At 42.0% G+C, this 15,854-nt stretch overlaps 1 protein-coding gene across 2 annotated transcripts in view; it reads left to right on the forward strand.

The window, feature by feature from the left end:
- Positions 1-423: 423 nt before the first annotated feature.
- LRRC8D (leucine rich repeat containing 8 VRAC subunit D) overlaps positions 424-15,854 on the forward strand; it is a 35,580-nt gene continuing 20,149 nt past the window's right edge. For both annotated transcript variants that reach the window (XM_054384268.1, XM_054384269.1), the window contains exon 1: positions 424-441. The gene's annotated coding sequence lies outside the window, so the exon portion shown is untranslated. The remainder of the gene's footprint in view (positions 442-15,854) is intronic.

Genomic DNA, 15,854 nt, shown 5'->3' on the forward strand with positions numbered 1-15,854 from the left:
ATAGAAATAGCAATGCTTTTGGTTAAGTTTGGATGGGCCAATATATTGAAGAAAATGTGGGAAATGGCAAATTGTTAGTTTGAGGGAACTTTGCTTTTCAAGAATATGGCAACTCCGTGTATTTCTGAAATTATTAAAATAAGTCTTATGCTTAGTCTTCCCCAAACATTGGGCACTGGTGGCAAAAGGTTGAATAAAGTTCTGCTTCTGTGTGACAGAGTTTTGGCATTTCTCTGACACTCCACTAACACCAACCCTTTATTTGGCCACTTTGATTCACAACAGTTTGTTTTTGTACAGGAGGAGTTCTGTGGCTCTTGTCAAAATGAGAAAGTGACCGTCAGCACTTGGCTTGGTATTCCTGTCAGCAAAACCTCCTGGAGCCAGCGCTTAGCCCAACTGAAGCCAGAGGAGGAAGGAGGAGAAGCACAGCCTGATCAGGTACTGAGCCAGGAATGGGAAAAGTTGCCTGATGCAGAATTGAAGTGAAGCTGTGGATGATCATTATAAAAACAGAGTTCTGTTTCTTAAAAAGTCATGTCAACATGTGTGATACAATGGTGTTTCAGTAATGACAACCACATCATTTGTGGGCCTGGCACGGGTGCATGTTACATGCTTGATTTCTGTAACAGATCTGAAATAAACTACTGCAATCTTACCTTTTCTAGGGTATTTGATTTACATATCTTATGTGCAGTGCATATCGGTATGTGTTTGCAAGTACCTGTATCTGGATATGAGTTGAAAAGAGTAGACCAGGAATGCTTTTAACAAATGTTTGAATGTTGAAGAACAATTTGATGTCGTGAGGAAAGAGTTTTTCCTCAGCTTTTATTCTCTGTTCTAACAGGGAGATAAGTGCTAACTTTGGAGGACAATATGAAGTGACAACCATAGAGCACAGAAAGGTAGCAGACTGATGAGTTTTAAGACCAAACCAACTGACAAGCTTGTTAGCTGTGTTTTTATTTTTTGAGATTCCAGTGACCTGTTCCTAGAAACTGTTATTTATACTTGCATTCACATATTTCAGATTGTCATACTCAAAAATATTTTAATTAGGTTCATTTGTTTATACAAAGAAGTTGAAGGTTTTGGTTTATTGCATTTGATTTTTTTTTTTAAACATAATTATACTTTACATTTTATGTAGAACTCTTCAGAACATGGGCCTTAGAACCAAAGACATTGCATATTTATATGCACTTTTTGGAGGTACTTTAAGAATAGGGCTACTACCCATGCAGTCTTTCAATGCTTAGCATGGCAGTGGCCTGCAATTCACTTCTAGAGGGAAGCATTCTTTGAAGAGGCATGGGTTTTTACACCTCAAGTGATACTTTCTCTCCAGAAACACCGTCTGTTCCTTAGACTGTCTGAATTTATTAGTCACATTTTGATGGGTGGTTTTGTTTTTGTTTTAAATTGACCCTTGTGAAAGCTAGGGGTTTGTTTAGATGATCTATTTAGAAAATTGTTCCTTCTGTTCAAGGGATAATTTCTAGGTCTGTCTGATTGTATTTTCCTTGTGTGGTTAAAAGGAGGTCCTTTTATAGTGTGCATTGGGAATCCTTCACTTATTTTTGTCTTGGGAAATAAGAATCAGCATTTATTTGATTTAACAACTAGCTTCCTGCTTCCCAAGGAAGAGATAAAGGCTCAGTTGCCTGCAGACATCCCTCCTGTGGAGAGGCTTTGTTGGGGAGTTAGAAGAAAGCTAGCAGTTACTAGTAAAATAGCTGCATGGCAGGATGAAGAGGGATTACTGAAGCATTACTAGGAAGTTCATGGCTATGTGTAAGACCTTATGTACTCCACAGACAAGCTGACCTAAATTCTGCAGCCAGGCCTTACTGGTTTCTGTGATGACGTGGTATGGCAGGCTGGATAACCTGCAGCAGATCTGGGTTTTTAGAAAAAAGAAGAGGACAGAAAATATTTATATTTGAGTAGAAACACAGACAAGGCAGCCTGTAACTACTGAATCTATCTTAAGCTTTGTTTTCTAACCCATACTTCTCTCTATTTTTTTTTTAAATCTATTGTGTGCTTTTCATAGAGTCAGGATGCATTTGTTTTATAAGGACACTCATTAGGAAGAGTGGAGAGGTTTACTCCAGGATGGGTGGTTTTATGCATAATAGGTTTTTACAGATGGTTTGAAGTTGTGAGATAAGCTTTAGTAAAGAAATGGTGGTATCACAGAGAGCTGGGGTTTAGAAGGGACCTCTGGAGATCTAGTTCAACTCTTCTGCTAAAGCAGGTTCACCTAGAGCAGGTTGCCTGGGTGGGTTTTGAATATCTCTGGAGAAGACTCTGTAGCCTCTCTGGGCAGCTTGTGCCAGTGCTCTGTCACCTCTAGAAGATTTTCTTAAGTTCAGATGGAACTTCCTGTATTCCGGTTTGTGCTCGTTCCTCCTTGTCCTGTTGCTGGGCCCTGTCCTCCTGACATTCGCCCTTAGATACTTATTAAGTATTGATAAAATTTCTCTGTCTTCTCCAAACTAAACAGACCCCTTTCCTTAGAAGTAATGCATCTCTTAGGAGATAATGGGTAAGATATGTATCTTCTCAGGAGGGAAATAGTTGTCCCAGCTGACAATCGGCTGTTGCGGGGAGGAGATTAGTATCTGCTTGACATAAATGGAATGTCTTGCATTTACATATTTAGACAGTCTGTTTCTCAAGATTATAGATTGCACAAAAAACATGACACACAAATCCAAACAGAAGATGAAACACCATGTCTGTCAAAGTACAGTTGGTCAGTATGACCTGTGTGCAGAATTTACTGCTGTTACTTCTTGTAGGAGGATTGTGACTGCAGTTTAGTTTCTGCTGGTGCAAATCTGGTGTGAAGGCAGTTATAACTTCCACCGTTCTTATGTCGACTGATGCAGTGCTCTCATTTGCCTTCACCCCTCCTGTGTGCATGCTTTTGTTACCCAATCTTGCCACTTCCTCTCGAGGTGTTGCTGTGGCTACTAGAGGAATTTTTCCGCTGGTGGCTGTTGCTGCTTAAAATGTGTCCCTATGACAGGGAGAGTTTATGCAGGCAAGAAAATTTCACAGCCACTAGAAAGGCTTCTGCAGTAAGGTTTTTTGCTGGCATAGTTGAGAAGCAAGTTAAAAAAAGAAAAAGTTTTGGATGATACAGCTAAATCAGCAAGATGTTAGGATGTGGCTAGGGGCTTTCCTGTGCAAGTGTTCTGTATTCAGTTGCTGTAATGGAGTATGTGTGTGTATATAAAATATATTTGTCTTGAAACCTCTTTTGTGGAGCTTAAGTCAAAATTGCATCTCTATATTTATACACCTAAGGAAAAATTTACTTCTGCCTTGAGGCAGCCTTGTCAATAACATTGTTGCAAGCAGAAACTACTTCACTGCTTTGAGGGGAGTTTAAGTCCATTTAATATATTTGTCGATTCATAAAGTAATAATTACTGCTTCTGGTATTGAAACACTGAGAAACAGTCCTTGCTCTCCAATCCCCTTGCTATACCAGGTATTGGCAGGGAGACAACAGGGCTGGCATGTGGTGCTTCCTCTGCTGATCACAATGAAGGAACCCAAGGAAGAGTGAGTTTGCTGTGGTTATTTTTCATTTCTTTTGTCCTGCTTTACTGGCATTTCAGTGTGCAGCTCCTTCGTGTGGTCTAAGACAGTGTTCTTTCTCCAGAGGTAGGCAAATCTGATGGATTTACTTGCCATCCATCAGCACTTTCCTTGAGTTGATTTTAAAGAATATATTGATGACAAACTTCATGTTAGGAGGTAACCTGTTAGCTTGCTCTAATGTGCTCATGGAGTGAGTGCCAGATGGTCCTTAGTGTTTCACGTGTTCCAGCCATGTGAGCTTGGGGCAGAGGTGGAGGTTGAGACTGGAACTCGCTTGCTTGTGAAAGTAAAATCAATTTTGGACAATGGCTACCAAAGGGCAGACAAAAGATGGACGTCGTGAAGAGCTGTGTGTTTTGAAGCATTCCCCAGCCTCTGGGGGAGGGTGTGCAGTTCCAGAAGCTGGACCTTGTTCTCACCAACAGGGAAGGGCTGGTAACCAATGTGAGGCTTAGAGACAGCCTTGGCTGCAGTGACCATGAAGCAGTTGAATTTAAGATCCTCAGGGCAACCAGGAGGACATATTCTAAGCTTACAACCCTAGACTTTAGGCGTGCAGACTTTGATCACTTCAGGGATCTGCTGGCCAAAGTGTCATGGGACAAAGCCCTAGAGGGAAGAGGGGCCCAGGACAGCTGGTCAGTGTTCAAGGACCACCTCCTCTGTGTCCAGGAGCAATGTATACCAACAAAGAGAAAAGCAGGGAAGAATGCTAGGAGGCCTGCCTGGATGAGCAAGGAGCTGCTGGACACGCTATCACTTAAAAGGAAACTACAAGGAGTGGAGGAAAGGACAGCTGGAATGGGGGGGATATAAGGAAGCTGCCCGAGCAGCAAGAGCCCTGGTTAGGAAAGCCAAAGCACAGTTTGAATTGAATCTAGCCAGGGAGGTTAAAGGGAACATTAAGAATTTCTACACGTATATTAATGGTAAAAAGAAGCCTAGGGAAGGTGTGGGCCCCCTCAGAAAGGAAACAGGTGAAATGGTCACAAGGACCTGGAAAAGGCTGAGGTTCTCAATGACTTCTTTACCTCAGTCTTCACTGCGAGGGCCTCCAGCCACACTTCTGGAATAGTCATGGAAGCTAATGACAAGAACCAGAAGGAAGAACTGCCCATCATAAGTGAAGATCAGGTTCGTGACCACCTGAAGAACCTGAAAGTGTTCAAGTCCATGGGACCCAATGGGATACACCCACGGGTACTGAGAGAACTGGCAGGTGAGGTTGCTAAACCCCTCTCTATTATATTCCAAAAGTCCTGGCAGTCTGGGGAAGTCCCCACTGACTGGAAAAGGGGAAACATTACTCCCATTTTCAAAAAGGGTAAGAAGGAAGAACCAAGGAACTACAGGCCAGTCAGACTCACCTCTGTGCCTGGTAAGATCATGGAGCAGATTCTCTGGAGGCACTGCTGAGACACAAGAATAGTGAAGAGGTGATTTGGTACAGTCAGCATGGGTTTACCAAGAGCAAATCCTGCCTGACAAACCTGGTGGCCTTCTATGACAAGGTCACAACATTAATAGATGAGGGGAGAGCAACTGATGTCATTGACCTGGACCTGAGCAAAGCCTTTGACACTGTCCCACGCCACATCCTGGTCTCCAAACTGGTGACACATGGGTTTGATGGGTGGACCATGAGACGGATAAAGAACTGGCTTGATGGCCACACCCAAAGAGTGGCTGTCAATGGCTCCATGTCCCAGTGGAGGCCAGTGACAAACAGAGTCCCTCAGGGGTCAGTCCTGGGACCTGTCTTGTTCAACATCTTTGTTGGTGACGTGGACAGTGGCATTGAGTGCACCCTCAGCAAGTTTGCTGATGACACCAAGCTGTGTGGTGCAGCAGACAGGCTGGAGGGAAGGGATGGCATCCAGAGGGACCTTGACAGGCTGGAGAGGTGGGCACAAGCCAACCTCATGAGGCTCAACAAGACCAAGTGCAGGGCCCTGCATCTGGGTCGAGGCAATCCCAAGCACAAATACAGGCTGGTCAGTGACTGGCTAGAAAGCAGCCCTGAGGAGAGGGACTTGGGGGTGCTGGTGGACGAGAAGCTCAACATGAGCTGTCAGTGTGCACTTGCAGCCCAGAAAGCCAACCAGATCCTGAGCTGCATCAAGAGAAGTGTGGCCAGCAGGTCAAGGGAGGTGATTCTCCCCCTCTACTCAGCTCTGGTGAGACCCCAACCTGGAGTACTGCGTCCAGTTCTGGAGCCCCTATTACAAGAGGGATATGGACATGCTGGAACATGTCCAGAGAAGGGCCGCCAGGGTGATCAGAGGGCTGGAGCACCTCTCCTATGAGGACAGACTGAAAGAGTTGGGGCTGTTCAGTCTGGAGAAGAGAAGGCTCTAAGGTGACCTTATTGTGGCCTTCCAGTATCTGAAGGGGGCCTACAAGAAAGCTGGGGAGGGACTTTTTAGGATATCAGGTAGTGAAAGGACTAGGGGGAATGGAATAAAGCTGGAAGTGGGGAGATTCAGGTTGGACGTGAGGAAGAAGTTACATCAGAGATTGGCACAGCATTGGCAGCCTGGGCTGCGGGTGGAGGGCAGGGCTGCCTTGTGCCAGTCATTGCCAGTTCCAGCCACCTCCACAACCACAGGGGTCCTGCTGTGTGCCAAAGGGAGCCCAAAGACCCTGCAGGGACTGTGACAGAGGAACTGTAGGGAAGCTTTGCAGGATATGGATGAGCATTTGAGAAGGCAGAGGTGGGTAGTGGTGGAGCAGAGAGCTCTTGGAAGGGACAGCACTGTGGAGCAAAAACCTTGGTGAAGTTATGGGAATGTGTTGGCTCATTCCTCCTCTGGATTGTGCTGTCCTGGTATGTGTATTTAGAATGAGACAGTCTGGACTAACTGGCTGTCAGCTTGGTAAAATAATCAGGTTGCCAAGAGCTCCATCTTTTTAAGCTTCATTTCAAATTTATGGCAATGGCATATTTTTCAATCTTTAATGCAGTCAATTTAAGATAGGCAAACGTGTTTTTTAGCACTCTGGCTGTAGTTTCTCTCCCTACAGCTCTTGTAAAACCTTAGTTTTGCACTCTTGCTTTACCTCAACCAGGGTTCAGTCTGAAGGCAACAACTTTCCCCTCTAGGTTGTAGGGGGATGGGAAAATGAGAACTGGAGCTCTCATCCATACACATTTACCAAAACTTAGTTCAATAGCCAGTTCTGTCTTTGTTATAATAACTGGAGCTATACCAGCCTAAAAAGCCACAAACCTGCTTTATTTTGACATTTAGCTAGACTCTTGTATGCAATATCAGGGGTAGAGTTACTTCTATCTTCCTTGTATGTTGGATAGTACATACACCATTGGTGGGACTCAGATCTGTTGGGTTTTTGTGCTGTGCTGGGTTTTTTGTTTTTTTTTTTTTTTCCAGTGTTATTGAGTTTCTTTTGTTTGTGTGGATTGCTCACATAACTGTGTTAGTGGCACTTGAAACAGAAAAATACAAGGCAAGGAGTGTCAAGTATTATGCATATGCTCTGTACCTTGTATGCTGAGGCCCTGACCTATTTGAGCACTCTAGGTACTTCTGCAATATAAGTTTAGCAATGCTAAATGGCACTGTCTGCTCACAGAGAGTCAGTGTGCAAGAGCAACACCTGAAAAAGCAACCTTTAATCTTTTCCCTGGAATGAGCTGGTTTCAAGGTTTCTGTTCTTTTGGGAGAGGGTGCTTCCACTCAGTGTATACTGAAGTGATACTCAGGAGCCAGCACTTTGTTTTTAATGCTTGTCAGCAAAGTAATATTGATAGAGTTGATTTAGTTGCCTTTTCTTTTTTCCCCTGCGTGTGTGCTGCAGTAATTCTTTGAGTAGATGTACTTTATTTTGGGGTTTTATTGGGTTTTGTTTGCTTGTGGTTTTGTTTGTTGTTTTCCCAAAATAGTCAATGTACCAGGAAAAGCCCTAGTCACCATTAACACCTGAAAACAACAAAAAAGAGCAGAAGACCTGGAAGCCTTCACCTAGACAGTAATCAACAACACTGGGGTCAAGCAATAAAGTGGTCAAGGAGAAAGCTGCTTGCAGCCAAGGTTTCTTGCGATGGGAGAGATGGATTATGGAAACCTGACAGTTATCTTTAATTTTTGAAAGAGGTCAGATGTAGTTGAGTTCTTCAAATAAATGCTTTGAGGAGCCATGTTACTGAGTGTTTGTTATAATACTAAATGGCTGAGCTTCACAGATTGTCGGAAAAGGCCTTGGAACTTACTCTTTGCTTGTTAGGTAGTCAAAGATGATGGAACTAGGCAGGTTACGGGTCATGGCATTTTAGAAAGAGATTCTCCTAAAAATAACTGAAGGACCTTTTAGGGTTGGAGGGATCCCCAAGATAAGCTGTTTCTGATTGATCTGAGGCCAGGATTATGAGTGTTTCTTGCTTATTGAATACATCAAACATTGACATATACAGGGTTAAAAGGTGGTATGGATCAGCACTGGTTGAAAATGTTTTCTGAAGTTTGCATGGGTTAAACAATGTTACAGATACTTCTTGACACCTTTTCTGGAATATCACCTACCATACTAAAAGTGTATTTATGAGATGGACTTGTTCTCGTTTTGTACAACCGGAGGGCACATAAGGAATGCACATCTCGTTTTCAGAGCAGTTACAGACCAGTTTGCAGGAGCTGAGTCACTGCTATTTTGTAAGCAGATTTTGCCTTTCTTTAATGTGGTTCTGCGTTTTTCCATTCCCTAGCCCATGGTTACATAGATATCAAGTGTTCTGTTGTCAGCCTGCTTCCTAGAGTAGTGTCTCAGCCCCATGTGCATGACGTGTATGCAGGCTGATTTGATACTGGCAAACGTGATTTTTTTTCTTTTTGGTTTTTTAATGTCTTTCTAGTTGGGTCTTCATCAAATTATTGTACAAAGACACTATCCCTGCAGCTAACATGATCGCTAATAAAAGTATTATTAATCATTTGTGGGGGTATCATATTTAGTCTGTTATTGTTACATTGCCTCAGTTGTGTGGGCTTGTTTGCCATGTTTCCTACATCATATTTAAGACTTTTCTGAGTTTCAGACTGATTGGCTTGTTCTGCTTGTGTTTTAACTGAGCTTTGCTAATGGGATGCCATGGTAGAGTGAGACTGGGAAAAATGGGCCACTGTAAAGAGGGAATTCGAGTTACAATCTCTGGTACATACTGCACCTTGAATTGCAGCACTGGATTCCAGTACTGACTTTCAAAATCAGTTGAATTTACTCTCACACCTTAGTAACACTTCATTCATAGCAAGTCAGATATTTTCCTGTAATTGATCGTAACTTTTTATTACTTTTACTTGGATCAGTTAACATTATTTTATTTATTTGTAGGCAGCTTAGGAGAAAGCAAGGACCCAGCAATCTTCAGCACTGTTGTCATTTTTGTATTTGAACTAAAAGCTTTTTTTCTGAAAGTAACTGTGCAGCAGTGTGTAAATCAAACTCTTTCAAGAGGTCTGCTACCTGTGGTTGATTTTTTTTTTTTTTTTAAATAGCTTTGCTAAGGTAATGTTGAAAGGTCTGATTGTTTTAATTGACATTTTTGCAAAACCGGTGTAGTTGGAAAGATGACAAGAGTCATGTGAATTTTGTGTTACTTCTGCATGATTAAATTCAAGGGCAGCTCTTTGGACTGCAACTAGAAATAGTCCTAGCAAAACTATACGACAGAGACTAGGGTAGTGATAAACCAGCAGATGCTTCTTTTTACTGTTCCTTTTTAATCTAGTGTAGCTCCAAGGCTGAACATAGCAAAAGTCAAAAATTGAAACTATTCATGGAAAAAGGGAGAGATAGTAGCTTGGATAGATAGTAGCCAGGAGGCTGTGGAGGAGGGAGAAACAATAGGAAGCTTTTTGTTTCCTGAATGGAGTTTCACATTTGACACTGATAAGTGGGAGCCTGATCCAAAGGCGTTGGGCTGGTAGAAAGACAACACTTTCCCTGGGAGCTGCTGGACTTCAGTCTGGGTGTTGGGGCAGGAAACTCCACCCTCTTGTTCTGTCTGTCTCTGGTATGTTTTCTAAGCCTTGATGTCATCCTCTTGTTGCTGCTGGCAAAAAGTTGCGTATGTGGGAGATATGGAAATATGTTTTAATGTTCTGATATAATTTTAGCACAAGAGAGCAAGCTCCGTACATAGGTATCATCAACTGAGCTCTAGTCTTGCAGCTTAGTTTATTTAATAGGGCTGTTAACTCTGAAAAGAGGTTTACACGGATGTGGGATATAGGATCAAGTTCTTAATTTTGTAAGCTTAAAAAGTAATTCCTGTCAAGCCATGTCTCCAAAAAGCTCAGTTCCTTTACAGATAGTAGGAAGTGTTTGTGTGCATGTTAAAGAATTGAGATGAGGATTTCTGATTATATGAATTCTGTCATTGCTTGCTGTGCTGCAAGGGTACTGGCTTTTCTGAGTAACTGAGTTGGACTTTGCCTTCTCTTGTTTCTTTCAGTGTAAAAGTTCTAGATACTGTTTTGCTTTATGAAAGTATTTGTCATTTTTCTTTTCACTGATTTCAGGTTCACTTTTTTGTTTTGGTGGGAGAGAGAAAGGAACCTTCTAAAATCCTTTCTCTCATGCAGCATGGTTAAGTATTGCACTCAGGAGGCTAATGTACCAGTAGAATTGCAGTCTTCTCGTAACCATTTAGACTTTGGTAAAGAAAGTGGATGACTCATTATAGGGTTTGATGGCCCAAAAGATTGATTAATAATTAATTTGAAAACAAGAAGCCCTTTCCTCTGTCCCAGCTTTCAGCCCTTCAAAAGATCTATCAGATTCCCACATACAGTTGAGCATTTGACATGTTTGCTATCTATGGGTGTGTTTGTTTCGATGTCTTTCCCTGAATGCAAATGTTGCTTTTTCTTTGCTTTGGCTTACATGTTTTAATAAGAGATACAAACATCAAATTTTGCTCAAACCTTTTGATGAGGTTACAGCACTCTGAAAAAGCCAAATGTTCTCATTTTGCTGTGAGTGTTAGGATTAATTATACTTGCTTCATTACCTTTTTGAATTGTGCTGGCATACTAGGTGCTTCATGGACAAAGGCATTCTGGTACTTTAGTATTTGCATGCTCTTGCATACAGGTTCATCAGCTTTTCCTCAATAGGCATTTGTCAGTCAAGGCCTTCTATTTATACAGGTTTATTTGAGCTGTGTGTCTAATGGAAAGCCCTAGGTCTGTGGTGTCTTTTTGCCTTTATGCTTTTGTGGTAAAAAATGGAGAATGCTTCAGTTGGCAGCGTAACCTTGAAAGGCTGACTCAAAACTGGCCCTTGGAATTCAGATAAATTAACTACAGTAGGCCAAAGGCAGGGGGTCAATAAAAAACAATTTGTGAAAGGCATGGAAGCTTTTGCAACCTTTTGAAATCCTTTAAGATGTAAATCAATACCCTCTGAGTGCTCCTATCCAGAGCAGATCTTTGATACAAGGTTAGTCTCTGATCCTAGAAGAGGTAATAAAATGGGGTTTGCCTTTTTTAATTAAAACCATGCTATGTGCAGTCCTGAGCATTTTTTATATTGAATTTTGAATGTTGAGGGTGTGGTGAATACACATCCAAGGCATTTGTTAGGTGACAGTGTACAAAAAGCCACTCTCCAACCTTCATTTCATTTTTGTTTTGTAAGTGTGAAAGGCGGATGAAAATGTGTAATGATTTTAACTTGAGCTGTCACTGTCATTCCTAATTGGAACTTGAAAAGCTTCACGTTTTCAGTTCAGTGATCCCCTTAGCCATTAAATCCTGATTTATGGCTCAGCTGTAAGTTGTCTGATCAGTATTCTTTGGCCCTGAGAGATAGCTACAATCTCTTGGTGTTGGCATTTGTGACATGATATTTCATCAGATACGTAGGGTGCAGCAGCTGAACCTTGCACTTTTCAAGGCTTGAGTCTGTGAAGAGTTGTCTAAATTTCCCATCTTTCACTTTGGCCTACTTTAACCATGAACTTTAATTTGCCTTAGTCAGAAGTTAAGATTTAGTTGCACTGCTGTATAAAATCTTTATAAAATCAATCGTGTGAAGCAGCGTTACTATGAGTAGGATTTTTAGAGCAGGAAAAAATATGTGCAGGACTGCTTTGCAAGGAGAGCATCAAAGTTAGACTACAGTTAGTTTTGTAAGAAGAAGTTGCTTGACCTTTGTAGTAATTCATTTGTGGAAGGAGAAGGGATTTTTCTATTTAATTTTTGTTAAAAGGATGGAAAATGGGAAATGTGGAGAACATGAAGAAATTTTAGCTGAAGAAATATTTAGATAAGGATATGTAACTGTTTATAAAATTAGACCTCCTTGAATGCTTGTTTTATTCCAGTAGAACTTGCTTGGATAAAGGACATGTGCAAGATTGGGTTGGGTATTCACCTGCTGGGTTGTAGAGAGAGTAGGACAGGAAGGCAGTTTGCCCTTGAGAGGTGCTGGGCACAAGTACATGTTTTCATGGCTTCAATTAAATAAAACTTGCTCTGGTGGCATTAGGAGCAGTGGAATTTGACAAGAAGTGGGAGGGGAGGATATGTGTGACTAGGGTGATGCTTTGCATCATGGAAGGAAGAAGCAGGGTCTGGAATTTGTAGTCTAACATTTTTGAACGTGTAAAGTAAGCCAAAGGAAGCTAGTGGGTGTTGGGACATGACTGATTTCCTCCCAGTTTGCAGAGTAAGTATGGACAGAAGGACAGCCAGAAATCACTGGGCTGTGTTTTAACATGAGAGGCAAAAGGTTGTGCAGCTGTACTGGTCAGGAGGAGACGTCCCAAGGCACCCTGCCCTGCTCTAGATCCTGGTACTTGAGCTTGGCAGTGCAGCTGTGTTCAGTTCTGAACTCCAGAATTGCATCATTCTGGATTCCTGCAGATAGAAATCTGATACAGAGAAGGTCCCAAACAGAAGTAGTTGCAGTCACATTTGCTTTTCCTGTGGGATCGCTGCAGAACTCCTGGACGGATGAGATAGAGGTCAGAGATGACCTCTGTTTCCTCCAGACCATGGTTTTTCTTACTTGCAGACTTGCATGAGCGATTTGTGTGTTGAGCAGTGGTGCTGTAAGGGCATTCCATGGCAGAGTAGGTCGAGCTGGCTGTTGAAACTTGCCCAAAGGAGCAGAGCTTACCAGAGCAGCTCTCACCTTGTATGCTTGATCCAAAGCCTGTAAAGCAAGAGTTAACATGCACAAATTGTGTAGCTAGACAATGCTTTTTGCATTGAACTTCTGTGGCTTTTCTGTTGTGTCTCTCCTGCTAATCACTTCACTGCTGAATAGGTGAGAAATTAAAAAAAAATCCAAACAATCTTTATTTTAAGATGAACTGAAAATAGTCCCAATAGACTTTCAGGATTGGCCATGAGAACATTACTTGTCACTGTGGTGTAACATCAACTGAGAAATCCTCAGACAGTAAGCCTGCTTGGATTTTCTGACACTTGCCTTTCTCCTAGCCTTCCATCACAATTCTTCCATCATTTGGACTGACTTCTCTTGTATATTTGGATGATGTGGGTGCAGGGTGGCTATAACAAAGCCTGTTACTATCTGAAAAACAGTTCTAATGGAATCATTTTTCACATGTACATTTGCATTAATAGCAGCTGACTTCTAGTTAATAAATACAGTGCCCTGTGAAAATAATAGGTTCCTGTAGTGCCTTTAGTGCTGCAGCTTTCACTAGCTAGCTGTGCTTTTGCTTCTGTGCACAGCAGAGTTGTTTACATGTTAGGAATATGCTGGAGGCAAGGAAAAAGGAACAGCTTTAATGTGATGCAGCTTAGATGCTCTGTGGGGGAGGCCTTGGAATTGTTCATAACAGGACCAAATGTCAATCAATGTTTCAGGAAGAATAAAGCTAGTGCTTATGAGAAAATATACTATTAGTCAATTACATGCTTTCTGGCTATCTTAAAGCCATCTATTTTTGGTCCTGCTTAGGAAAATGTCCCTCTTCTGTGCCCAGTAGTTTCAGTGATGCTTGGTAGAAGCATGTCTGGACCACTTGGGTTTGCCTCCAGCTGCTTGGCTAGGCTGCCTCTGATAAGAAAACAAAGTGACAGCTTCTTTCAGCTCTTCCATGAAAATCCTGGTGATCACGTTGTTGAGGGTGCTGCTGGAACATTGTGGCTACTATTAAACTCATTTTAAAGGCACATCTGGGAATGTAGTGGCTCCATGGAGTAAGCAATCAGTTACCCTGACATCAAACCATGAGTATGAGAAAGTGGCTTCTCCCTTATTGCAAGGTAAAAAGCTGTAAGGATAGGACAAAGAGGAAAGAGCTAGAGAGGACTGGAGAAGGAAACAGCTGAAAACCTCCTCCTCTCCCTCCAGAGCTATTTTTTGTCAGTGACAGAGAACTGTGGGATGAGCAAAGCTGATCTGTATCTGCGGCAGGCTGTGCCTCTGATCTGCAAATGTATCCCTGGGAAAAAAAACAATGTGAGCCTAGCTGCGGGGGAGGGAGCATCCGAATTCAAGGCACTTCTCTGCTGGATCTGAACATCCAATTCCTTTTCCAGGCTACAGTGAGTTGGATTCAGGTGATGCTTGAAATCTTAAAACAAGGGACTGTTGTGTTGTAGTTTGTGCCCCATGTGTTGTCAGCTGTCCGAGCTACAGGCTGGGGTTGGGAAAGAGCAGCTGGGGGTGCTGCTTGGGCAGAAAGGGTAGGGACAGAGAGGGAGGGAGGGAATAGAGAGGAGCCTTGGAAATTTGTGTCAGAATAAGAGGTTTCTCAAACTAAGGCTAGGTGTCTGTGGAAAGTGCTTCACTAAAACAAACCTGGCAAATAGTTACACATTTATTTACTAGAACTCAGGCTTTTCTGATTGTGTGGTTTCCTGCATTCTTCTATAAAATGGTTTGGTGTTGAACCAACATTCTGATGTGTTGTCTGTCTGTCTCCTGAGGAAGATATTTCAAACAGTTACTCCTGAGTAAATCCTCTGTCTAGTTCTGGAGCTAAGGACTTGTCTTCACATGCCATTGAGAAATTGAGTCAGCTGAAGGTGTAAATTTAAAGTGAAGTGCCCCAACTGCCCTACATATCAAGCAGAAAAACTGGGAGTCACTCTGATTCTGGATGAGAGCATCTGAAGAGTCTCAAGCAGTTTAATCAATCAATTTTTTAATTTGCATGGGTTTTGTCTCTTAAGTAATCCAAAGTGCCTTATTCACACAAAGCCTCAAAGTGGATTATAGTATATGGGAAGGTTGTTCTTAAGGATTTGGGATGTGTGTTACTAGTCAGGAATAGCACTTGTATTTTAAAGTCACTCTGTGCTGTCATCTGAATTTAATATTCAGGCAACTCTTTCAGACTCTGCTAACCTTAATCAGAAATTATGAGAGGAATGTGAACTGATTTTAGTCATTGTGATAGACCTTTGAAACACTTATGGTTCTTAAAGCTGTCATTAACTGTGGTGACTGAGAGTTTCAGCAGAAACTTCTAGTTCCTGTATTTAATCTTTTATAGTGAATAAAACAGGCTACTTAGGTGAGTAAAACTACTGATTTCTTGTGAGATTTTTCTAAACTGATGGGGAGGAGGGTGAAAGAAGTTAAGGAGTACAAGCCCTGCCAGCACATCTTGAACTTCCAGCCCAGCTGAGATTCTTCACATTGTATACAAAGCCATTTTCTAGGTAAGTGTATGAAGCAGAGAACTTTATCAAAAGCTGAATGGGCAGGCTTTGGGCAACCTGCATAATTATCTTTACCTTAGGCCTGAGAGGAGGGGACAGAGGAATCCAGACACAGGGAGTGTAGACTTCAGACTGAACTGTCTGTGCAGACTGGTGGTTTTGAATATTTGCTGCCTAATTTAGGGGCTTTTTGTTGTGGAAGGTATGGGTGAGGCTCTCAATTTTGCTTTTTAGTGTACTGCTACAGTCTTATCCCCCCTCCTTCACTTTCCTTTCCATTTTGCTGTTTTAATAAGAAGAGAAATGACTGAATCAGTGTACATATTTTTCCTTAAGTCATTATTCGTTGTGCAAAATACTGCACTGACTCATGTGCAGCAAGAACCTGGTTATTTTCTTTTCAGCTATTTGCTAATTGTCGTAGGGAATTTCTATTCTAACTAAATGCATGCAACTGTGTGTTTCAAGAGCCATGTGGGACTCCTGATTCTGTGGAAAAGTCCACCATGTATGTTAAACTGCAGAATTATGTCTGTAGACTGCTACCACCACCCTTAAGAT

Source organism: Indicator indicator, chromosome 10, assembly GCF_027791375.1.
Source record: "Indicator indicator isolate 239-I01 chromosome 10, UM_Iind_1.1, whole genome shotgun sequence".
NCBI classification, from domain to species: Eukaryota; Metazoa; Chordata; class Aves; order Piciformes; family Indicatoridae; genus Indicator; species Indicator indicator.